We start from the raw sequence: 25203 nt of genomic DNA on the forward strand, positions 1-25203 counted from the left end.
AAAAGTCTTTCACCAAAGGAAATAAATTATCAAAACTATGAAGAGTTTTGAAGTCCGAGATAATGTGGTAAAACGTAAATAGGAATCAGTGACCCCAATACAGATATGTGAACATCTTAGGAAACTGAATATTCAGTGCTAAGTTTCAATACATACAATGTGACATTTAAAGATGTGGATGCCTAATATTAAACTGTTGTATTTTTAGGAGTCTAGTAATCGTGTTCTGGAACATTTCATGAGTTTTGATCCGCCTGAGCATTCCCTGTCCAAAAAATGTGTTGTCGGTTTTAAGGTTTAAAGGCTTCTCATAAATGACAGACGCCAGGGCTAGTGATATTGCCCTAGCATGCTGGACAATGCCTTGATCTTATACATATGACGAGCGACCAAGGCCCCTCTCCACCCATGCTAGGACCAGGGAGGGCTGGCAAAGGCTTCTGATGACTCAGCAGGTAGACCTATATACTTCCCCCAAATCCTCCATCCTTAGTTGACAAGGATGTTGGGGTTGCAGACGCTAAAGTAACTAACGAATTTGTATGGGACTTGAACCCCAGTCTGGCAATCACCAGGAAGAGACGTTACCAATTGGTCAGTAAGGGGTGTGAGTACCTCTCTCGGAGAGTAAGGGCTCGTATGAGGTATTACTGTAATGTTGGCCCTTTCAAGAAGTTTATGTAACTATCATGGAGAGTTAATGAAAATTCAAAGCGAGTCATTTATGCTATGTAGCACTTTAAAACATCATCCTTTATCAAAGTATATCTGAGGATAGAAAAAAAACATGAATATGAAATTGTGTTGTGTTCCAACATAACCATAAATTCATATACAGGGGCATCTTGGAGACCAACATTTGCATGATATTCCCTTTCATCCAGTAGCCTACTGGCGTTTCCAGATTGGAAGGTACCCACTCAAACTTTTGCAATGGACTGTATAAGGTGAGAACTTTAAAGGAATTTTTTTTTTCCAAATAAGGAGGTGTAACAAGAAACACTACTATGAGATTCAGGGCCTCTGTAACACGGTTTTTTGGACTTTGCTCCTTATCAAAGCATCGGATGTAGCTGAAAGTTGACATATGTATATTTTACAACCACACACAAATTTTGTCAGCATTATCAATAACCTAAACACAATAGTTTTAATTTTTATAGAGTAAAAATTATCTAGCCAACGCCATGGCCAGTGATAACGAGCCAAGAGTCGAAAACATTCACTACGTAAGCAATGTAAACACCTTTTGACAAAATTTTGCCCCGCCCATCCACCAGACACCCATTCAACTTCTTCCATCGGCTCTGAAACCCATAACAGTCAAGAATGGCTAACAGGATTTGGAATTGCCCCCGTGGTTGCAAAACTGCATTGGTTTTACGACTTGCAACTTTATACAGTCAAGAGAAAGCCCGTGGCCATATTTACTACAGCCTGAATAGGTAATTATTCAGTTTCTAGTTTAAATCCAATGTTTATAGTCTGATTTGTATTTAGCGTAACAGGATTATAATACTTGTAATGTCATTCAGGCTTTTGAACATTTCTATTAACTATTCACTATTATTATTATTATTATTATTATTATTACTTACTAAGCTACAACCCTAGTTGGAAAAGCAGTATGCTATAAGCCCAGGGGCTCCAACAGGGAAAATAGCTCAGTGCGGAAAGGAAAAAAGGAAAATTAAATATTCTAAGAAGAGTAACAATAAATATCTCCTATATAAACTATAAAAACTTTAACAAAACAAGAGGAAGAGAAATAAGATAGGAGAGTGTGCTCGAGTGTACCATCAAGCAAGAGAACTCTAACCCAAGACAGTGAAAGGCCATGGTACAGAGGCTATGGCACTACCCAAGACTAGAGAACAGTGGTTTGATTTTGGAGTGTCCTTCTCCTAGAAGAGCTGCTTACCATAGCTAAAGAGTCTCTTCTACCCTTACCAAGAGGAAAGTGGCACTGAACAATTACAGTACAGTAACCCCTTGGGTGATGAAGAATTGTTTGGTAATCTGTGTTGTCAGGTGTATGAGGATAGAGGAGAATATGTAAAGAATATGCCACCAAAAGAGAGAGAAAGAGAGGGATTGTATGTAAACAGTCTTTATATAACTATTTTTGTTAAAAGATTTTTGTGCTAAAATCTCCATCAGACCAACGGTGTTAGCTATGTTTTGGCCATGACTGCATTTTATAAATAAATCCTGAATAGTTTTAGGAGTTTTATTTGTACATCTAATGGGAATTTATAGAAGTGAAGTGCACATAATTCATTTATCCTTTAAAATAATTACTACATGTAGCAAAACAAATAGTAGTAAAGATGATAATGCAATGAAGGAATGATACCATACTTTATCTTTAGCTTCAACATCGGCAATAACATACCCAGTTGCCATAATTTGTCAGCTTAATGAAATAACCTATCATGTAAAGTTAAACTTAATTTCCGAGGAGGCCATGGCTTATTGCACAGTGAAAGAATATGACAAAGACTTTATGAATGGCGGAACGATACATAAATGTGGGTGGGGTATTTGTGCTAGCGTAGTAATACTACTGTACTGTAGCAGTAGTGCCGTAACAGTACTATACATGAATTAAACGTTTAGGCCAACTGCTGGGATCCTTGAGGATCATTTACCACTTCTTACAACTACTCGAAAAATTAGTTTTTATAGCCAGATTTTAAATTTTCTGATCCAACAATGCCCATGATAGCCTTCAGTGTTATCCTGAATTACAACGAGGCCAAAGTGGGTGGAGCCTCGTGAAGTCATCATTCTGACGATAATTGCCGGTGAAGGTTTAAAGCCAAAATATGGTACCAGTTATTTATTTATTTTTTTCTTTTTTTACAGTAAATACGTAGGTAGCTAGACAATAAATAAAAATTACTGGACATTGGATATAGCAGTTATCAAATCAAGCTGGTCTACTACGTTTTTGAAAATTACCAACTAATCCATACACCTTGTCAATCTGATTGTGACCTATAAAGTAGACTGTAATTTCTTAGGAAACTTATTCTGGGGGTTAGACTAATAATCGAAGTGTTTTTGTATTTATTATCATATTTTGTTCGTTTGTTCATTATGACAATTCTCAGTGGAGAGGTTTCAGAGTTCATAAAGGTGTACTGCTTTGCTTTTATTTACACTTTTGTGTTATTGTTGGCAGAGGTATAGCCTTCGTTACGTATAACCAATCATCGATCGAGAAAGAGAGAAGAAATGCCGTCATAAGTTACGTAACGAGTGCGTTCGAAACCTTTTCTCTGAGTAAAATGGCCCGTCTTAAAAAATCGTCACTTTTACTTAATAAAGTACCAAATTTATTCAACCTACGTAATGCAGAATATAGTCAAAATTTATGTGTAGATATAATGTGCATTCTGAATAAGCGTTATATTTATGAAATTCATAGAAAAAAAGTTATGGCGAAAAAACCGTGTTACAGAGGCCCTGAATCTCATAGTAGGTATGAGCAGTTGAATTATTAGCCAAGTTTAACAAGAACTATTTCTATACTAATTCTGCCTCAGTCTCATCTTGCTTGATCTCATAGCATACTGTGCAAGTATGACCCCATATTTTGCAGTTGTAACCAGTGTTATCCAAAAAAAGTTTGCTTGTGATATTGCCTTATGTATCAGTTTGCATTGCATTTGCTCGGTTTTGTATTATTGTTTGTTCTGATTATAGATGACTACTACCTGATAAGAGGACAAGGAAGGTACAGTTGGCCTCATTAATTCCGGTACACTTCACGGGAGACTAAGGGGACAACAGTGTACCGGAATTAATGAAGCCAACTGTACGTAGCCTCCAGAATCAGGTTGAAATTCTTTGAAGCTTGAGGAAAGGTATATCATGGATTTACATAAAAGACATCACAACCTATTGGATAATTACTTTGCAACAATGCTAATTCTAATGTCAAGGTTCAGTCATTACTCAGAAATTAGCTAAAGGAACACTGACAACATGTAGCAGATGATCATGTTTTGTCACATGTCTGAGGAAATTACCCAGGCGACCCTTTAGCAAGTTCGTCAAAATAATGGTATCTTTGGGAAGTTTGTGACCCTACACGGCCTTACTGATTCCAAGGCTAGATTGACACTTTCAGTTCACATTATGATAAGATCTTACTTTCTGACAAAACTGATAAAATGCATGGTAAAGGTTTAGATGCCTCAGTAGGAGATATTGATATGTTTCAGAAGTGCTTTAGTTTACTAGATTTTGTTAAAAATCCTGTCATTATTTGTTACCAAATTTATGGCTACTCTGGGCCCATTACTACCTTAGCTGATTATCTAGGAAAATTCTAACTGGTTAAAAATTCAGAAGGCTGAATGCATGTGCATTTTTCCTTTTTGCAAACTCCTCTAATATTTATAAATCATAACATATGGTGATGGAGTTTGCTACAAATAATGTATCTGCCGAATGATTGAAAAGCTTCATGTGCATTTCTAGCATTACTGACGATGTAGATGTTATAACTATTATTATCCTTCTTGTCATTATCATTATAATCATTATCAGTTATTTCTCTTGCTGATAATAATAATGATAATAACAACAACAACTACAACAAACAATGATAATAATAATAAAAATTATAATAATTATATTAATAATGATAATAATAATAATGATAATAATAATGATAATATTAATAATGATAATAATGACGATGATAATGATAATGATAATGACAATAATAATATGATGATAATAAAATAATAAGAATAAGAATAATAAAAATAATAACCTCAATCATAATAATATCTGTTATCAATATAATATTATTATTCTAGGCTCCTAATGGTGTTTGGTTTGCAAACTATCAGCTTTATAGTCATATCATTAATATCCTTTCTGTCACTATAAATGTCAAGGTTAGATATGGGTGATATGGTGTGCTTTAGTAACTGTCTTCCTAGGGATCTTGGGTTAATACTGGAGATGTTAGTCCCTTGTCTTTTATTTCTTATTTTCAAAAATACCCACATACAATTCAATTTCCAAACTTTTGTGCAATCGTTGGCAAAGATCAAGAGAAATATAAAGAGGCATTGTAAATGTCGGGCTTTCAGATGTCCATGGTTGCTTCATGTGAACAGTTACGTGATATTGTTGAACGAAAAAAAAAAATAAGGCTGCATACCCACTAAGACTTGAAACACAGTACTTGTTACAATCTTGTTACATATTCAAAGTGGCTGCACAAGTTGCATGTTCAAAGAGGATGCAAAAGTTACATGTTCAAACAGGATGCTGAAGTTTCATGTTCAAAGGAGATGCATAAGTTTCATGTTCAAAGGAGATTCAGAAGTTGCATGTACAACGGGGATGCAGAAGTTGCATGTTCAAAGGATATGCAAAAGTTGCATGTTCTAAAGGGATGCTGAAGTTGCATCTTCAAAGGGGATGCTGAAGTTGCATGTACAAATGGGATGCAGAAGTTGCATGTTCAAAGGGAATGCTGAAGTTGCATGTACAAATGGGATGCAGAAGTTGCATGTTCAAAGGGGATGCTGAAGTTGCGTGTTCAAAGGGGATGCTGAAGTTGCATGTACAATGGGGTTGCAGAAGGTGCATGTACAAAGGGGATGCAGAAGTTGAATGTTCAAAGGGGATGCAGAAGTTTCATGTTTAAGGGGAGTGCTGAAGTTGCATATTCGAAGAGGATGCTGAAGTTGCATGTTTAAAGGGGATGCAGAAATTGCATGTTCAAATAGGTTGTAGACGTTGCATGTTCAAAGTGGATGCAGAAGTTGCAAGTTCAAATGGGTTGCAGACGTTGCATGTTCAAAGGGGATGCAGTAGTTGCATGTTCAAAATGGAGGCAAAAGTTGCATGTAAAAAAAGGATGCAGAAGTTGCATGTTCAAATGGGTTGCAAAATTTGCATGTACAAAGGGGATGCAGAAGTTGCATGTTCAAATGGGTTGCAGAAGTTGCATGTACAAAGGGGATGCAGGGATTGCATGTACAAAGGGGATGTAGAAGTTGCATGTTAAAATGGATTGCAGAAGTTGCATGTTCAAATGGGTTGCAGAAGTTGTATGTACAAAGGGGATGCAGAAGTTGCATGTTAAAATGGGTTGCAGAAGTTGCATGTACAAAGGGGATGCAGAAGTTGCATGTTCAAATGAGTTGCAGAAGTTGCATGTACAAAGGGGATGCAGAAGTTGCATGTTCAAATGGGTTGCAGAAGTTGCATGTACAGAGGGGATGCAGAAGTTGCATGTTAAAATGGGTTGCAAAAGTTGCATGTACAGAGGGGATGCTGAAGTTGCATGTTCAAATGGGTTGCAGAAGTTGCATGTACAAAGGGGATGCAGAAGTTGCATGTTCAAACGGGTTGCAGAAGTTGCATGAACAAAGGGGATGCAGAAGTTGCATGTTCAAACGGGTTGCAGAAGTTGAATGTACAAAGGGAATGCAGAAGTTGCATGTTCAAATGGGTTGCAGAAGCTGCATGTACAAAGGGGATGCAGAAGTTGCATGTTCAAAGGAGATGCAAAAGTTGCATGTTCTAAAGGGATGCTGACGTTGCATGTTTAAAGGGGATACAGAAGTTGCATGTTAAAAGGGGATACAGAAGTTGCATGTTCAAAGGGGATGCAAAAGTTGCATGTTCAAAGGGATGCTGAAGTTGCATATTTGAAGAGGATGCTGAAGTTGCATGTTTAAAGGGGATGCAAAAATTGCATGTTCAAAGGGGAGGCATAAGGTGCATGTTCAAATGGGTTGTAGACGTTGCATGTTCAAAGGGGATGCTGAAGTTGCATGTTCAAATGGGTTGCAGAAGTTGCATGTTCAAAGGGGATGCAGTAGTTGCATGTTCAAAATGGAGGCAGAAGTTGCATGTAAATAAAAGGATGCAGAAGTTGCATGTTCAAATAGGTTGCAAAATTTGCATGTACAAAGGGGATGCAGAAGTTGCATGTTCAAATGGGTTGCAGAAGTTGCATGTACAAAGGGGATGCAGGGGTTGCATGTACAAAGGGGATGTAGAAGTTGCATGTTAAAATGGATTGCAGAAGTTGCATGTTAAAATGGATTGCAGAAGTTGCATGTACAAAGGGGATGCAGGGGTTGCATGTACAAAGGGGATGTAGAAGTTGCATGTTAAAATGGATTGCAGAAGTTGCATGTTAAAATGGATTGCAGAAGTTGCATGTACAGAGGGGATGCAGAAGTTGCATGTTCAAATGGGTTGCAGAAGTTGCATGTACAGAGGGGATGCAGAAGTTACATGTTCAAATGGGTTGCAGAAGTTGCATGTACAGAGGGGATGCAGAAGTTGCATGTTCAAATGGGTTGCAGAAGTTGCATGTACAGAGGGGATGCAGAAGTTGCATGTTCAAGTGGGTTGCAGAAGTTGCATGTACAAAGGGGATGCAGAAGTTGCATGTTCAAAAGGGTTGCAGAAGTTGCATGTACAAAGGGGATGCAGAAGTTGCATGTTCAAATGGGTTGCAGAAGTTGCATGTACAAAGGGGATGCAGAAGTTGCATGTTCAAATGGGTTGCAGAAGTTGCATGTACAGAGGGGATGCAGAAGTTGCATATTCAAATGGGTTGCAGAAGTTGCATGTACAGAGGGGATGCTGAAGTTGCATGTTCAAATGGGTTGCAGAAGTTGCATGTACAAAGGGGATGCAGAAGTTGCATGTTCAAACGGGTTGCAGAAGTTGCATGTACAAAGGGGATGCAGAAGTTGCATGTTCAAACGGGTTGCAGAAGTTGCATGTACAAAGGGAATGCAGAAGTTGCATGTTCAAATGGGTTGCAGAAGTTGCATGTACAAAGGGGATGCAGAAGTTGCATGTTCAAATGGGTTGCAGAAGTTGCATGTACAAAGGGGATGCAGAAGTTGCATGTTCAAATGGGTTGCAGAAGTTGCATGTACAAAGGGGATGCAGTAGTTGCATGTATAAAGGGGATGAAGAAGTTGCATGTTCAAATGGGTTGCAGAAGTTGCATGTACAAAGGGGATGCAGAAGTTGCATGTGTTAATAGGTTGCAGAAGTTGCATGTACAAAGGGGATGCAGAAGTTGCACGTGTTAATAGGTTGCAGAAGTTGCATGTACAAAGGGATGCAGAAGTTGCATGTTCAAATGGGTTGCAGAAGTTGCATGTTCAAAGGAGAAGCAGAAGTTGCATGTTCAAAGGGGATGCAGAAGTCGCATGTACAAAGGGGATGTAGAAGTTGCATGTTCAAATGGGTTGCAGAAGTTGCATTTACAAAGGGGATGCAGAAGTTGCATGTTCAAATGGGTTGCAGAAGTTGCATGTTCAAAGGGGATGCAGAAGTTGCATGTTCAAATGGGTTGCAGAAGTTGCACGTACAAAGGGGATGCAGAAGTTGCATGTTCAAATGGGTTGCAGAAGTTGCATGTACAAAGGGGACACAGAAGTTGCATATTCAAATGGGTTGCAGAAGTTGCATGTTCAAATTGGTTGAAGAAGTTACATGTACAAATGGGATGTAGAAGTTGCATGTTCAAATGGGTTGCAGAAGTTGCATGTACAAACTGGATGCATAAATTGCATGTTCAAATGGGTTGCAGAAGTTGCACGTACAAAGGGGATGCAGAAGTTGCATGTTCAAATGGGTTGCAGAAGTTGCATGTACAAAGGGGACACATAAGTTGCCTATTCAAATGGGTTGCAGAAGTTGCGTGTTCAAATGGGTTGCAGAAGTTACATGTTCAAAGGAGATGCAAAAGTTGCATGTTCTAAAGGGATGCTGACGTTGCATGTTTAAAGGGGATACAGAAGTTGCATGTTTAAAGGGGATACAGAAGTTGCATGTTCAAAGGGGATGCAAAAGTTGCATGTTCAAAGGGGATGCTGAAGTTGCATGTTTAAATGGGTTGCAGAAGTTGCATGTTCAAAGGGGATGCAGAACTTACATGTACAAATGGGATGCAGAAGATGCATGTTCAATGGGGCTGCAGAATTTGCATGTTCATAAGAGAATGCAAAAGTTGCATGTCCAAAGGGAATTTAAAAGTTGCATGCTCAAAGGGGATGAAGACGTATCATGTTCAAAGGGGAGGAAATGGTTACAAATTCAAAGGCGATGCAGAAGTTGCATGTTCAAAGGGGATGCGGACATTGTATGTTCAAAGGGGATGCAGAAGTTGAGTGTTCAAAAGGATGTAAAATTTGCATGTTCAAAGGGAATGTAGAAGTTGCATGTTCAAAGGAGACGCAGCAGTTGCATGTTCGAAGGGGATGCAGAAGTTGCATGTATAAAGCAGGTGTGGTAGTTGCTTGTTCAAAGGGGATGTAGAAGTTGCATGTTCAAAGGAGATTTTGAAATTGCATGTTCAAAGGGGATGCTGAAGTTGCATGTTCAAAGAGGATGCTGAAGTTGCATGATCCAAGGGCATGCTGAAGTTGTACATTCAAAGGGGATGTTGAAGTTGCATGTTCAAAGGGAATGCGGAAGTTGCATGTTCAAAGAGGATGCTGAAATTGTGGAATGTGGAATTTGCATGTTCAAATAGGATGCTTAAGTTGCATGTTTAAAGGGGATGATGAAGTTGCATGTTAAAAGGGAATGCAGAGGTTGGGTGTTCAAAGAGGATGCTGAAGTTGCATGTTTAAAGGGAATGCAGAAATTGCATGTTCAAAGAGGAGGCTGAAGTTGCATGCTCAAAGTGAATGCTGAAATTGCATGTTCAAAGGGAGTGTGGAAGTTGAATGTTCAGAGGGGATGCAGAAGTAGCATGTTCAAAAGGGATGCTGAAGTTGCATTTTCAAAGGGGATGTTGAAGTTGTATGTTTGAAAGGGATGCAAAAGTTGTTTGTTTAAATGGGATGCAGAAGTTGCATGTTCAAATGGGATACAGAAGCTGCATGTTAAAAGGGGATGCAGCAGTTGCATGTATAAAGCAGGTGTGGTAGTTGCATGTTCAAAGAGGATGCTGAAATTGCATGTTTAAAGGGGATGCTGAAGTTGCATGTTCAAATGGGATGCTGAAGTTGCATGTTCAGATGGGATGAAAAAGTTGCAAGTTCAAATAGGATGCTGACGTTACATGTTCAAAAGGGATGCAAACGTTGTTTGTTCAAATGGGATGTAGAAATTACATGTTCAAAGGGGATGCAGAAGTTGCATGTTCAATGTAGATTTTGAAATAGCATGTTCAAAGGAGATGCTAAATTTGCATGTTTGAAGGGAATGCAGAAGTTGCATGTTCAATGGGGATGCAAAAGTTGCATGTTCAATGGGGATGCAAAAGTTGCATGTTCAATGGGGATGCAAAAGTTGCATGTTTAAAGGGGATGCAGAACTTTTTTGTTCAAAGGGATGCAGGAATTGCATGTTCAGAGAGGATGCAAAAGTTGCATGTTCAAATGTGATGCAAAAGTTGCATGTTCAAACGAGATGCTAAATTTGCATGTTCCGAGGGGATGCAGAAGTTGCATATTTAAAGGGGATACAGAAGTTGCATGTTCAAACCTGATGCAGAAGTTGCATGTTTGAAGGGGATGCAGAAGCTGCATGTTCAGAGGGGATTAAGAACCTGAATGTTCCAGGGGGATGCAGAAGTTGCAAGTTCAACATGGATGCAGAAGTTGCATGTTCAACATGGATGCAGAAGTTGCATGTTCCAGGCAATGTTCAAAGGGCATTTGGAGGTTGCATGTTGAAAGGCAATGTGCAAGTTGCATATTCAAAGGGGATGCGGAAGTTGCATGTTCAAATGGTATGCGGAAAGTGCATATTCAAAGGGGATGAAGAAGTTTCATGTTCAAAGTGGATGCTAGAGTTGCATGTTCAAAGAGGATGCTGAAGTAATATGTTCAAAGAGGATGCAGAAGTTACATGTTCAAAGGGGATGCAAATGTTGCATATTAAAAGTGGGTGCAGAAGTTGCATGTTCGAATTGGATGCACAAGTTGTATGTTTGAAGAGGATGCAAAAGTTGCATGTTCAAATGGAGTTTAGAAGTTGGTATTCAAAGGGGATGCTGAAGTAATATGTTCAAAGGGGCTGCAGAAGTTACATGTTCAAAGGGGATGCGGAAGTTGCATTTTTAAAGGGTATGAGGAAGTTGCATCTTCAAAGGGGATGAAGTTGCATGTTCAAAGTGGATGCTGAAATTGTATGTTTAAAGGGAATGCGGAAGTTGCATGTTCACGTGGGATGCTGAAGTTACATGTTCAAAGGGGATGCTAAAGTTGTATGTTCAAAGGGGATGCAGAAGTTGTATGTTCAAAGGGGATGCAGAAGCTGCTTGTTCAAAGGGAAACATGGAGTTACATATTCAAATAGGATGTATAAGTTGCATGTTCAAATAGGATGTATAAGTTGCATGTTCAAAAGATTTGCAGAAATTACATGTTCAAAAGGGATGCCTTCAAGTTGCATGTTCAAAGGGGATGTATAAGTATGATATTCAAAGGGAGTACATAAGTATTATGTTTGATGGGGATGCAGAAGTTGCATGTTCAAAGGAAATACAGAAGTAGCATGCTAAAAATGTACAGTACTAAGAAAATTGCATGTTCAGAGGTGATAAAAAAAATTGAATGATCGAAAAGTGATTAAGAAATTGCATGTTCAAAAGGTGATAAAGAAATTGCATGTTCCAATAGGGACAATGAAATTGCATAATAAAATGTTATTTTGATAATAAAATAAATTTTTGAATATACTTACCTGGTGATTATAATAGCTGCAACTCTGTTGCTCGACAGAAAACTCTAAGGTAAAATTCGCCAGCGATCGCTACACAGGTTGCGGGTGTGCCCAACAGCGCCATCTGTCGTCCAGATACCCAGTACTCAATGTAAACAAAGAACTCAATTTTCTCCTCGTTCCACTGCGTCTCTATTGGGGAGGAAGGGAGGGTCCTTTAATTTATAATCACCGGGTAAGTATATTCAAAAATTTATTTTATTATCAAAATAACATTTTTCAATATTTAACTTAGCCGGTGATTATAATAGCTGATTCACACCCAGGGGGGTGGGTAGAGACCAGCAAAATATGTTTACATTATTATGAGCTAAGAATTTTTTATTTTATTTTAGAAGTTATCAAAATAACAAAAACAAAATAAATAGGTACCTGGTAAGGAAGTCGACTTGAACAATTACTCTGCCTTTTTAAGTACGTCTTCCTTACGGAGCCTCGCGATCCTCTTAGGATGCTGATCAACCCCAGGGATCTGAAGTATCAAGGGTTGCAACCCATACAACAGGACCTCATCAAAACCCCTAATCTAGGCGCTTCTCAAGAAATGACTTTGACCACCCGCCAAATCAACCAGGATGCGAAAGGCTTCTTAGCCTTCCGGACAACCCAAAAACAACAATAAAAACATTTCAAGAGAAAGATTAAAAAGGTTATGGAATTAGGGAATTGTAGTGGTCGAGCCCTCACCCACTACTGCACTCGCTGCTACGAATGGTCCCAGAGTGTAGCAGTCCTCGTAAAGAGACTGGACATCCTTAAGATAAAAAGACGCGAACACTGACTTGCTTCTCCAATAGGTTGCGTCCATTATACTTCGCAGAGATCTATTTTGTTTAAAGGCCACGGAAGTTGCGACAGCTCTAACTTCGTGTGTCCTTACCTTCAGCAAAGCTTGGTCTTCCTCACTCAGATGGGAATGAGCTTCTCGTATTAACAGTCTGATAAAATAGGATAAAGCATTCTTTGACATAGGCAAAGATGGTTTCTTAACTGAACACCATAAAGCTTCAGACAGGCCTCGTAAAGGTTTAGTTCGTTTTAAATAGAACTTAAGAGCTCTCACAGGGCATAAGACTCTTTCTAGTTCATTTCCAACCATATTCGATAAGCTTGGAATATCGAACGATTTCGGCCAAGGTCGAGAAGGCAGCTCGTTTTTGGCTAGAAAACCAAGTTGTAGAGAACATGTAGCCGTTTCAGATGAAAATCCGATGTTCTTGCTGAAGGCATGAATCTCACTGACTCTTTTAGCTGTGGCTAAGCATACCAGGAAAAGAGTCTTTAAGGTGAGATCTTTTAGGGAGGCTGATTGTAGCTGCTCGAACCTGTCTGACATGAGGAATCTTAGTACCACGTCTAAATTCCAACCAGGTGTAACCAAACGACGCTCCTTCGTGGTCTCAAAAGACTTAAGGAGGTCCTGTAGATCTTTATTGTTGGAAAGATCTAAGCCTCTGTGACGGAAGACTGATGCCAACATGCTTCTGTAACCCTTGATAGTGGGAGCTGAAAGAGATCGTTCTTTCCTCAGGTATAAGAGGAAGTCAGCTATTTGAGTTACAGAGGTACTGGTCGAGGATACAGATACTGACTTGCACCAGTTTCGGAAGACTTCCCACTTCGATTGGTAGACTCTAAGGGTGGATGTTCTCCTTGCTCTAGCAATCGCTCTGGTTGCCTCCTTCGAAAAGCCTCTTGCTCTCGAGAGTCTTTCGATAGTCTGAAGGCAGTCAGACGAAGAGCGTGGAGGCCTTGGTGTACCTTCTTTACGTGTGGCTGACGTAGAAGGTCCACCCTTAGAGGAAGAGTTCTGGGAACGTCTACTAGCCATCGAAGTACCTCGGTGAACCATTCTCTCGCGGGCCAGAGGGGAGCAACTAGCGTCAACCTTGTCCCTTCGTGAGAGGCGAACTTCTGCAGTACCTTGTTGACAATCTTGAACGGAGGGAATGCATATAGGTCTAGATGTGACCAATCTAGGAGAAAGGCATCTATATGAACTGCTGCTGGGTCCGGGATTGGTGAGCAATATATTGGGAGCCTCTTGGTCATCGAGGTTGCGAAGAGATCCATGGTTGGCTGGCCCCAGGTGGCCCAAAGTCTCTTGCATACATCCTTGTGGAGGGTCCATTCTGTTGGAATGATTTGTCCCTTCCGACTGAGACAATCTGCCATGACCATGACATTCAAGTTGCCTTGGATGAACCTCGTTACTAGCGAAATGTTTAGACCTTTTGACCAGGTGAGGAGGTCCTTTGCGATCTCGTACAACGTCAGAGAGTGGGTCCCTCCTTGCTTGGAGATGTACGCCAAAGCCGTGGTGTTGTCCGAGTTCACCTCCACCACTTTGCCTTGAAGGAGAGACTTGAAGCTTTTCAAGGCCAGATGTACTGCCAGTAGTTCCTTGCAGTTGATATGCATTGTCCTTTGACTCGAGTTCCATATTCCCGAGCATTCCCGACCGTCTAATGTCGCGCCCCAGCCTACGTCCGATGCGTCCGAGAAGAGAACGTGGTTGGGAGTCTGAACAGCCAGGGGCAGACCCTCTCTGAGGCTGATACTGTCCTTCCACCATGTCAGGCAAGACTTCATCTTCTCGGAAATGGGGATCGAGACCGCTTCTAGAGTCTTGTCCTTTTTCCAGTGAAATGCTAGGTGATATTGAAGAGGACGGAGGTGTAGTCTTCCTAATGACACGAACTGTTCCAGGGATTATAGCGTCCCTATCAGACTCATCCACTTCCTGACTGAACATCGTTCTTTCTTCAGCATGTTCTGGATGCATAACTGGGCTTGGCTTGTTCTGGGGGCCGACGGAAAAGCCCGAAAAGCTAGACTGTGAATCTCCATCCCTAAATATACAATAGTTTGGGATGGGACCACTTGTGACTTTTCCATATTGACAAGGAGACCCAATTCCTTGGTCAGATCTAGAGTCCACTTTAGATCCTTCAGACAGCGACGACTGGAAGAAGCTCTGAGAAGCCAGTCGTCCAAATAGAGGGAGGCTCGGATGTCTGCTAAATGAAGGAATTTGGCTACATTCCTCATCAGCCTCGTAAACACAAGAGGAGCTGTGCTTAGGCCAAAGCACAGGGCTTGAAACTGGTAGACAACCTTTTCGAAAACGAATCTCAGAAAAGGTTGGGAGTCCGGGTGGATGGGAACGTGGAAGTAGGCGTCCCTTAGGTCTAACGAGACCATCCAGTCTTCCCTTCTGACCGCTGCTAGAACCGACTTTGTGGTCTCCATGGAGAACGTCTGCTTTGTGACAAAGACATTCAGCGCACTGACGTCTAGCACCGGCCTCCACCCTCCTGTCTTCTTTGACACCAAGAAGAGACGGTTGTAGAATCCCGGGGTTTGATGGTCCAGGACTTTGACTACCGCTCCCTTCTCTAGTAAGAGAGACACTTCCTGTTTCAATGCTCGTCTCTTGTCTTCCTCTCTGTACCTGGGAGAGAGAGCGATGGGAGACGTTGCTAGAGGTGGTTTTCGTACAAACGGGATCTTGTACCCCTCTCTGAGCAACTTCACAGATTGTGCATCTGCGCCTCTCTTTTCCCAGGTCTGCCAGAAGTTCTTGAGTCTGGCTCCCACTGCTGTCTGAAGAAGCTGGCAGTCAGACTCTGCCCTTAAAGGACTTGGTTCCTTTCTTCTTTCCACGTCTCCCTTCGGCACGAGCACCTCCTCTGCTGGAGGCTCTGCCACGAAAGGGCGGAATAAAACGGGACGCTGGAATGTCCATCCTTGGTCTAGCTGACAAGGTAGGCAAAGGGGTGGCTTTGCGAGCAGAGGACGCAACAAGATCGTGAGTATCCTTCTGTATCAAAGAAGCGGCAATCTCCTTAATCAGGTCCTCTGGAAAAAGGCACTTGGAAAGAGGAGCAAACAGAAGTTCGGATCTCTGGCATGGTGTAACTCCAGCTGAAAGGAATGAGCATAGGTTCTCACGCTTCTTAAGGACTCCGGACACAAAAGATGCAGCAAGCTCATTAGACCCATCACGTACGGCCTTGTCCATGCAGGACATAATGAGCAAGGAAGTCTCCTTCTCTGTCGGAGAGATCTTTCTGCTTAGAGCTCCTAGACACCAGTCTTAAAAGTTAAAAACCTCGAAGGCTCTAAATATACCTTTCAAAAGGTGGTCCAGGTCCGAAGATGACCAACATATCTTTGAGCGTCTCATGGCTAGGCGGCGGGGAGAGTCTACAAGACTTGAGAAGTCGCCCTGGGCAGAGGCAGGAACTCTCAAGCCGAGAACTTCTCCCGTGGCATACCAGACGCTCGATCTAGAAGAGAGTCTAGCAGGGGGAAACGTAAAGGCTGTCTTCCCTAAACTCTTTTTGGACTGCAGCCATTCTCCTATCACTCGTAAAGCTCTCTTGGACGAGCGTGCGAGGACGAGTCTAGTAAAGGCAGGAGTGGTTGACGGCATGCCTAACACAAACTCTGACGGAGGAGAGCGCGGAGCCACAGACACAAACTTGTCCGGAAACATCCCTTTGAACAGGGCCAAAACTTTCCTAAAGTCCAAAGAGGGTTGCGTAGACTTAGGCTCGTCCAGTTCTGAATGCGGTTCATCTACGTGTGCAGCACCATCATCATCAGAAAGTCCCTCATCCGAGAACTGATGAGGGAACGGCAGCGGAGTGGGTAACGGCTGGTTAGCTGAGTCCGGTCGCACGGGTGCATGCGTGACTGAGCCGGACGCAACGTCATGGAACTGCTGCCCAGTCTGTGAGCTGGCAACAACCATAGCAGCGCGGGGACGTACAGCGTCTACTCCAGACTGTCTAGACTGATGTGGGTGAGCAGTGGCAACCACACTGGGTTGCGGAGGTTGACGCACCGCGTCAAAACAAAACAACTCTGACGGTTGTTGAACCTCACGAACGTCAACGGATACCTCCGTGCGTCGCTGAACGTCAACATGCGGCTGGCAGATCACACTGGAACGCATGGGTGGCGGAACTCTCTCAACTGGAGTGCGTGAGAAAGTTACCTCAGTGTCCCCAGGACGCACAACCGATCGTGTGGGTGGTTGTAGGCAAGGAGCTGCACTAGCTGGTGCGGCAGCAACCTTCTCCGCACGAAAGTCCTGCATAAGCGACGTTATCTGAGACTGCATGTCTTGCAGTAAAGACCACTTAGGGTCTACAGGAGCAGGTGCGGAGACAGACGGTGTAACTGTCTGAAGCGGTACCGCTTTGCCTCTCTTAGGAGGTGAGCAGTCATCGGATGACTGCAGCGAGTCCGAACTGACCCAGTGGCTACAGCTGGGCCGTCGGACTTGTGCGGAAGGGACCGACTTGCGTTTTAACGGTCGTGAGACCTTGGTCCATGGTTTCTTGCGAGAAACTCCTTCCGAAGATGAGGTATAAATGGGCTCTCTCGTCTTTGTTAGGCAGGGGCGATCTTGGGAAGATACGCCCGATACCACGGAGGGAACGTCTGTTCGCTGATTAAAGCCTCTCGAACCCATTTGTCGTACGACATTGCTTCTCCCCTGGACTTGGGAGCTTGCAAGAGGTCCCGGACTAGGAGGACGACAGGCACGAACAGACGAACCCTCAAGCGCAACACTATCCACAACACTATCACTCGCTTTAACACTTCCCACTGCACTTTTACACTTCAGCTCCTTCACATCCGCCATGAGCTGATTACGGTCACTAGCCAGGGACTCAACTCTCTCACCCAGAGCTTGGATGGCACGCATCATATCAGCCATCGAAGGTTCCTGAGTGCCAGAAGGGGGATTAGGAGCAACCACTACAGGGGAAGGAATAGGTTGTGGGGCATGAGGAGAAGAAATGTCAATAGAACGAGAGGAACTTCTCCTAACTCTATCTCTCTCTAGCCTACATGTATACTTTTGGAATTCGATAAAATCGAATTCCGAAAGCCCAACGCACTCCTCACATCGATCTTCCAATTGACAGGTTTTATCCCGACAATTGGAACAAACAGTGTGAGGGTCGATAGAGGCCTTCGGAAGACGCCTTGAACAGTCCCTAGCATTGCACTTCCTAAATTTTGGGACTTGTGAAGGTTCAGCCATTTTGAATTGGTCAAAGGGGAATTCAAAAACTATCAAAAAGTCATCAACAAAGAATCCGTAATCAAAAAGAGTTCAAGGATTTGTGAAGAGAAAGCCTGCACAGCGAAAGCTCAAAACTAGAATAATGTACTTCACCAATTAGTTGTGAAAACAAATCCAGTTTAGCAACAGCGAATAAGTACGTCTTGTCGGTAGCACGACAGAGAGAAAATTGAGTTCTTTGTTTATATTGAGTACTGGGTATCTGGACGACAGATGGCGCTGTTGGGCACACCCGCAACCTGTGTAGCGATCGCTGGCGAATTTTACCTTAGAGTTTTCTGTCGAGCAACAGAGTTGCAGCTATTATAATCACCGGCTAAGTTAAATATTGAAAAATGGTCATTAAGAAATTTCATGTTTAAATGGGTATAAATAAGTTGGAAGTTAAAAATGGTATAGAAATCGTATGTTCCAATGAGGATAAAAAAAATGCATGTTCAAATTGGGATGAAGACATTGCATGTTCCAATAGGGACAAAGAAATTACTTGTTCTAATGGGGATAAAGAAATTGCATTTTCAAAAGTGGATTATGAAGTTGCATGTTAAGAAAGGGATATAGAAATTGCATGTTCAAAATGGGATAAAGAAATTGCATGTGTCAATAGGGATAAATAAATTGCATGCACAAATGTGGATGAAGAAACTGCATGTTCAAATGGGGATAAGGAAATTGCATGTTCAAATAGGGATAAGGAAATTGCATGTTCAAATGGGGATAAGAAATTGCTTCTTCTAATGGGGATAAATAAATTACATGTTCAAATGGGGAAAAAGAAATTGCATATTCATATGGGGATATAGAAATTGTATGTTGAAAAGGGGATAAAGAAAATGCATCTTCAAATGTGGATAAAGAAATTGCATGTACAAATGTGCATAAAGAAATTGCATGTTCAAATGGTGATAAAGAAATTGCATCTTCTAATGGGGATAAATAAATTGCATGTACAAATGTGGATAAAGAAACTGCATGTTCAAATAGTGATAAAGAAAATGCATCTTCAAATGGGGATAAAGAAATTGCATGTACAAATGTGGATAAAGAAATTGCATGTTCAAATGGTGATACAGAAAATGCATCTTCAAATGGGGATAAAGAAATTGCATGTACAAATGTGGATAAAGAAATTGCATGCACAAATGTGGATAAAGAAATTGCATGTTCAAATGGTGATAAAGAAATTGCATCTTCTAATGGGGATAAGTAAATTTCATGTTCAAATTGGGATAAGAAATTGCATCATCTAAAGGGGATAAATAAATTGCATGTTGAAAAGGGGATGAAATTGCATGTTCAAATAGGGATAAAGAAATTACATGTTTAAAAAGGGATAAAGAAGTTGCATGTTCAAAACAGATAAAGAAATTGCATCATCAAATGGGGATAAAGAAGTTATACGTTCAAAAGGATATAAAGAAGTTGCATGTTCAAATGGGGATAGAAGAATTGCATGTTCAAGAGGTGATATAGAAATTGCATGTTCAATTTTGGAGAAAGAAATTACATCTCCGAAATGGAATAGAGAAGTTGCATGTTAAAATGGGGATGAAAAAATTGCACATTCAAATGGGGATAAAGAAACTCCATGTTCAAATAGGGGTAAAGAAATTACCTGTTCAAATGGGAATAAGAAATTGCATGTTTAAATGGGGATAAAGAAATTAGATATTCAAATGGGGATAAAGAAGTTGCATGTTCAAATCAGGATAAAGAAATTGCTTGTTCACAAGGGGATAAAGAAGATAAATTTTCGAATGGGGATAAGAAGTTGCATATTCAAAAGGAGATAGAGAAATTGCATGTTTAAAGGGGGATAAAGAAATTGCATGTTCAAATGAAGATAAGAAATTACATGTTTAAATGGGGATAAAGAAGTTGCATGTTCAAATGGGGATAAAGAAGTTGCATGTTCAAATGGGGATAAAGAAGTTCCATGTTCAAATAGGGATAAAGAAATTGCCTGTTCACATGGGGATAAGAAATTGCATGTTCAAATGGGGATAAAGAAGGTACATGTTCAAAATGGGATAGAGAAATTACATGTTCAAATGACAATAAAGAAATTGCATGTTCAAATGGGGATAAAGAGAACATGTTCAAATGGGGCTAAATAAGTTACATGTTCAAAAGGAGAAAAGGAAGTTGCATGTTCAAATGGGGATAGACAAAATGCATGTTCAAAAGGGGATAGACAATTTGCATGTTCAAATTGGAATAAAGAAACTGCATGTTCAAATGGGGATAAGAAGTTACACGTTTAAATGGGGCTAAAGAATTTACATGTTCACAAGGAGAAAAAGATGTTGCATGTTCAAATGGGGATAGACAAAATGCATGTTCAAAATGGGATAGAGAAATTGCATGTTTAAATGGGGTTAAAGAAATTGCATCTTAAAATGATAAAGAAACATGTTCAAATGGGGATAAAGAAACTGCATATTCATATGGGGATCAAAAATTGCATGTTCAAATTGGGATCAAGACATTGCATGTTCAAATAGGGATAAAGAAACTACATGTTCAAACGGAGATAAAGAACTTGCATGTTTAAAAGGGGATACAGAAATTTCATGTTCAAACGGAGATAAAGAACTTGCATGTTTAAAAGGGGATACAGAAATTTCATGGTCAAATGGGGATAAAGAAATTGCATGTTCAAATGGGGTTAAAAAATTGCATATTCAAATGAAGATAAGTAATAGCATGTTCAAACGGGATAAAGATATTGCATGTTCAAATGGGGATAAATAAGCTGCATGTTCAACAGGGGATAAGGATATTGCATGTTCAACAGGGGATAAGGATATTGCATGTTCAAATAAGGATAAAGAAATTACATGTTGAAATGGGGATAAAGACATTGCAGTCAAATGGGGAGACAGAAGTCAAATGTTCAAAAGGGGATAATGAAGTCGCATATTCAAAAGAGGATAGAGAAATTGCATGTTCAAATGGTGATAAGAAATTACATGTTCAAATGGGGATAAAGTAATTGCATGTTCAAATAGGGATAAAGAAGTTTCATGTTCAAATGGGGATTAAAAAAATTGAATGTTTACATTGGGATAGAGAAGTTGCATGTTCAAATGGGAATAAAGAATTGCACCATCAAACAAAGATAAAGAAGTTACATGTTCAAAAGGGGATAAAGTATTTTCAAGTTCAAAATGGGAGAGAAAATTTCATGATTAAATAAGAAAGAAATTGATTGTTCAAAGGGGGTAAGTAAGTTGAATGTTTAAAAGGGGATAAAGGATTTGCGTGGATATAAGCTGATGATGAAGTTGCACATTCAAAAGTGGATATAAAAGTTACTTGATTCGAGGCAGATATAGAACTTACTTGTTCAGTATATGATATAGAAATTCTATGTTTTTTGTTGGATGTAAAAGTTGAATGTTCTTTAGTAAATGTAGGAGTTACCTTCTCTGAGGTGGATGTAGGAGTTACTCGTTCTGAGATGGATGTAGAAATTACTAGTTCAGTAGATGTTTTAGAAGTTCCACGTTCTGTGTTGGATGTAGAAGTTGGCTTTTTAGTAGTATATGTTGGTGGTACTTGTCCAGTAGTGGTTGTAGAAGTTTCGTCTGCATTAGAAAATATAGAAGTTTTTTCGCCAGTAGAGGAGGTAAAACTTGCTTCACCAGTAGAGGATGTAGAAGTCGCTTCTTCAATGGTGGATGTAAAAGTTGCTTCTTCAGGGGTGGATGTAGAAGTTGCCTCTCCAGTTGTGGATGTAGAAGTTGCTTCTTCAGTGGTGGATGTGGATGTCACCTCTTCCGTGGTGGACGTAGATATCACCTCCTCAGTGGTGGACGTAAAAGTCGCTTTTTCAGTGGTGGACGTAAATGTCACCTCTTCAGTTGTGGCTGCAGAAGTCACTTCTTCAATGGTGGATGTAGAAGTCACTTCCTCAGAGGTGGGTGATGTAGAAATTGTTTCTTCAGTGGTGAATGCGGAAGTTGCTTCTTCATTGGTGGTGATGGAAGTTGCTTCTTCAGTTTTAGATGAAGAAGTCACTTTTTCAGTGGTGGATGTAGATGTTGTTTCTTTGGTAGTGAATGTAGAAGTCGCTTCTTCAGTGGTGGATGTAGAAGTTGCTTCTTCAGTGGTGGATGTAGAAGTTGCTTTTTCAGTGGTGAATGTAGAAGTTGCTTTTTCAGTTGTGGATGTAGAAGTCGCTTCTTCAGTGGTGGATGAAGAAGTCGCTTCTTCAGTGGTGGATGAAGAAGTTGCTTCTTCAGTGGTGGATATAGAAGTCACTTCTTTAGTGGTGGCTGTAGAAGTCACTTTAGTGGTCGATGTAGAAGTGGCTTCTTCCATGGTGGGTGTAGAAGTCGGTTCTTCCATGGTGGATGTAGAAGTGGCTTCTTCAGTGGTGGATGAAGAAGTTGCTTTTTCAGTGGTGGATGTAGAAGTCGCTTCTTCAGTTGTGAATGTAGAAGTCCCTTCTTCAGTGGTGGATGTAGAAGAAGCTTCTTCAGTTGTGGATGTAGAAGTCACCTTTACCATGGTGGATGTAGAAGTCGCTTCTTCAGTGGTGGACGTAGAAGTTGCATCTCTAGAAGTCACTTCTTCACTTGTGGATGTAGAAGTTGCTTCTCTAGTTATGGATGTAGAATTCACTTCTTCAGTTGTGGATGTAGAAGTTGCTTCTTCAGTTGTGGATGTAGATGTTGCTTCTTGAGATGTGGATGTAGAAGTTGCTTCTTCAGTGGTGGATGTAGAAGTCACTTCTTCAGTGGTGGATGTAGAAGTTGCATCTCTAGAAGTCACTTCTTCACTTGTGGATATAGAAGTTGCATCTCTAGTTGTGGATGTAGAAGTTGCATCTTCATTTGTGGATGTAGAAGTTGCATCTTCAGATGTGGTTGTGAAAGTTGCTTCTTCAGCGGTGGATGTAGATGTCGCTTCTTCAGTGGTGGATGTAGAAGTCGCTTCTTCAGTGGTGGATGTAGAAGTCACTTCTTCACTTTTGAATGTAGAAGTTGCATCTTCAGTTGAGGATGTAGAAGTTGCTTCTTCAGTTGTGAATGTAGAAGTTGCTTCTTCAGTGGTGGATGTAGAAGAAGCTTCTTCAGTCGTGGGTGTAGAAGTCACCTTTTCAATGGTGGATGTAAAAGTCGCTTCTTCAGTGGAGGATGTAGAAGTTGCTTCTTCGGTGGTGGATGTAGAAGTTGCATCTCTAGAAGTCACTTCTTCACTTGTGGATGTAGATGTTGTATCCCTAGTTGTAGATGTAGAATTCCCTTCTTCAGTTGTGGATGTAGAATTTACAATTTCAGTTGTGGATGTAGAAGTTGCTTCTTCAGATGTGGAAGTAGAAGTTACTTCTTCAGTGGTGGATGTAGAAGTCCCTTCTTCAGTGGTGGCTGTAGAAGTCGCTTCTTCTGTGGTGGATGTAGAAGTCACTTCTTCAATGGTGGATGTAGAAGTCGCTTCTTCAGTTGTGGATGCAAAATTCGCTGCTTCAGTTGTGGATGTAGAAGTTGATTCTTCTGTTGTGGATGTAGAAATTGCATCTCCAGTTGTGGATGTAAAAGTCGTTTCTTCAGTTGTGGATGTAGAAGTCGCTTCTTTATTGTTGGATGTAGAAGTCGCCTCTTCACTGGTGGATGCATTAGTGGTTTCTTCAGTGGTAGTTGTAGAAGTTGCTTCTTCAGTGGTGGATGTAGAAGTTGCTTCTTCAGTTGTGGATGTAGAACCCGCTTCTTCAGTGGTCGATGTAAAAGTTGCTTCTTCAGTGGTGGATGTAGAAGTTGCTTCTTCAGTTGTGGATGTAGAAGCCGCTTCTTCACTGGTCGATGTAAAAGTTGCTTCTTCAGTGGTGGATGTAAAAGTTGCTTCTTCAGTTGTGGATGTAGAAGTTGCTTCTTCAGTTGTGGATGTAGAAGCCGCTTCTTCAGTGGTCGATGTAAAAGTTACTTCTTCAGTGGTGGATGTAGAAGTTGCTTTTTCAGTGGTGGATGTAGAAGTTGCTTCTTCAGTTGTCGATGTAGAGGCCGCTTCTTCAGTGGTCGATGTAAAAGTTGCTTCTTCAGTGGTGGATGTAGAAGTTGCTTCTTCAGTGGTGGATGTAGAAGTTGCTTCTTCAGTTGTGGATGTAGAAGTCACTTTTGCAATGGTGAAAGTAGAAGTTGCTTCTTCAGTTGTGGATGTAGAAGCCGCTTCTTCAGTGGTCGATGTAAAAGTTGCTTCTTCAGTTGTGGATGTAGAAGTTGCTTCTTCAGTTGTGGATGTAGAAGCCGCTTCTTCAGTGGTCGATGTAAAAGTTACTTCTTCAGTGGTGGATGTAGAAGTTGCTTTTTCAGTGGTGGATGTAGAAGTTGCTTCTTCAGTTGTCAATGTAGAGGCCGCTTCTTCAGTGGTCGATGTAAAAGTTGCTTCTTCCGTGGTGGATGTAGAAGTTGCTTCTTCAGTGGTGGATGTAGAAGTTGCTTCTTCAGTTGTGGATGTAGAAGTCACTTTTGCAATGGTGAATGTAGAAGTTGCTTCTTCAGTTGTGGATGTAGAAGCCGCTTCTTCAGTGGTCGATGTAAAAGTTGCTTCTTCAGTGGTGGATGTAGAAGTTGCTTCTTCAGTTGTGGATGTAGAAGCCGCTTCTTCAGTGGTCGATGTAAAAGTTGCTTCTTCAGTGGTGGATGTAGAAGTTGCTTCTTCAGTTGTGGATGTAGAAGTTGCTTCTTCAGTTGTGGATGTAGAAGCCGCTTCTTCAGTGGTCAATGTAAAAGTTACTTCTTCAGTGGTGGATGTAGAAGTTGCTTTTTCAGTGGTGGATGTAGAAGTTGCTTCTTCAGTTGTCGATGTAGAGGCCGCTTCTTCAGTGGTCGATGTAAAAGTTGCTTCTTCAGTTGTGGATGTAGAAGTTGCTTCTTCAGTTGTGGATGTAGAAGCCGCTTCTTCAGTGGTCGATGTAAAAGTTACTTCTTCAGTGGTGGATGTAGAAGTTGCTTCTTCAGTGGTGGATGTAGAAGTTGCTTCTTCAGTTGTCGATGTAAAAGTCGCTTCTTCAGTTGTGGATGTAGAAGTCACTTTTGCAATGGTGAAAGAAGAAGTCGCTTCTTCAGTGGTGGATTCAGATGTCGCTTCTTCAATGGTGGATGTAGAAGTCGATTCTTCAGTTGTGGATGTAGAAGTTGCTTCTTCAGTTGTGGATGTAGAAGTCGCTTCTTCAGTTGTGGATGTAGAAGTCGCTTCTTCAGTTGTGGTTGTAGAAGTTGCTTCTTCAGTTGTGGATGTATTAGTCACTTCTTCAGTTGTGGATGTAGAAGTCACTTTTTCAGTTGTGGATGTAGAAGTTGCATCTCCAGTTGTGGATGTAGAAGTTGCTTCTTCAGAGGTGGATGCAA

The 25203-nt window shown here is 41.0% G+C and overlaps 1 protein-coding gene across 1 annotated transcript in view; it reads right to left on the reverse strand.

Annotated features, from left to right (window-relative positions):
• Nucleotides 1-25203, reverse strand: part of LOC137650134 (mucin-2-like) — a 278523-nt gene that overhangs the window by 35428 nt on the left and 217892 nt on the right. The gene's annotated exons all lie outside the window — the stretch shown is intronic.

The sequence above is a fragment of the Palaemon carinicauda genome, chromosome 11 (genome assembly GCF_036898095.1).
Source record: "Palaemon carinicauda isolate YSFRI2023 chromosome 11, ASM3689809v2, whole genome shotgun sequence".
In the NCBI taxonomy this organism is placed as follows: domain Eukaryota; kingdom Metazoa; phylum Arthropoda; class Malacostraca; order Decapoda; family Palaemonidae; genus Palaemon; species Palaemon carinicauda.